Here is a 1,409-nt window from a genome sequence, read left to right on the forward strand (position 1 = left end):
ATATATATATATATATATACACATACATATATATACATATATACATACACATGCACACACGTACACGCATGTTTAATTACTTTAAGATATTATATTATTGAAAAGATCATTGGAAAACAAGCATGCAAGGAGTTTTATACAATTTACGAGTTGCCTGAAAGTATAGACAAAACTGAATTTGTCAAATGTCTTCTGTATTCTCTGTAGGAGACTCCATTCACATAATCCAATATTGTGATGAACAACGCTATCCAATTCATCTCTAAAACAATAGATACTTTTCTATAGAAGATTCCATATCATTTGCTCATCATATTTCCACAATAATTTCTTTTATTTTTACCATTCCTAATGAAATGACTAAGACTTTACCATCATTAATATCAACATTATCATTTTCTTCTTCAAAACTATGACTTCAAATGATCGAAAAATTGAAGTATTGGTTTATCTATTTTTATAACGTGGGTTTTCTTTAAATCGTAGTTGCTTCAACTTATCTACCCCAAGTGTTCTGTGAGAAAGTTACCTGCGATGGAATAAAGACCTTTCTCATTTACGTCACATTGCAAAAAATGAAAATACGTCTCAAACCATTACATTTCACACCTCTTTGTTCCAGGTTTGGAAATTTGCAGTAAGAGAACATAACAATGCGATAACAATTTGAAAAGTTAAGAAATCTCTTGTCATAGATTTATTGGTTTCATATATTTTGCTGAAATAAAGTTCATCAAACAATTCTACTCTATATGTTTCTCATCATTCTTTTTAATGTTTTTACATTGCAAGTGTCTTGTGACTGTTAGAAACCTGGATCGATAAAATATATTACCAGCGCATTGTTGCGATTGATTTAAGTGAATATGTATCAAAGCGCGATATAAGTGTGGCCCTGTGCCATTATCCCAAATCAATATTGCTAAAAAGTGGTAGATTGAAAGAATTGATAGCATCAGACAAAATAACTTTAAATTATTCTTGCAGTAATGATCGATATTTTTAGTTCCAATGAACACGTATACGCGCGCGCACGCACACACACACACACACACACACATGCACTTAGACGGTAGCCGATAGCGTGAATATGGCAGCATCGACACACACACATATATATAGCTGTGTGTGTGGGGGGGGGTAGCTTTTATCTTTTGCTTATTTCAGTCATTAGACTGCTGACATGCTGGGGCACCACCCTGAAGGATTTTAGTCGAACGAATTGATCCCAGTGCTTTTTTTTTATAACCATGGTTCTCTTTGTACTGAACTGCTAGGCTAGCGGGACGTAAACACACCAATACCGGTTGTCAAGTCTAGTGGGGGACAAACACAGACACAAAGACACACACACACACACACACTTAAGACGAGCTTTCCGTCAATCAAATCTACTCACAAGGCTGTGG

This window comes from Octopus bimaculoides, chromosome 2 (assembly GCF_001194135.2).
Source record: "Octopus bimaculoides isolate UCB-OBI-ISO-001 chromosome 2, ASM119413v2, whole genome shotgun sequence".
Classification (NCBI taxonomy): domain Eukaryota; kingdom Metazoa; phylum Mollusca; class Cephalopoda; order Octopoda; family Octopodidae; genus Octopus; species Octopus bimaculoides.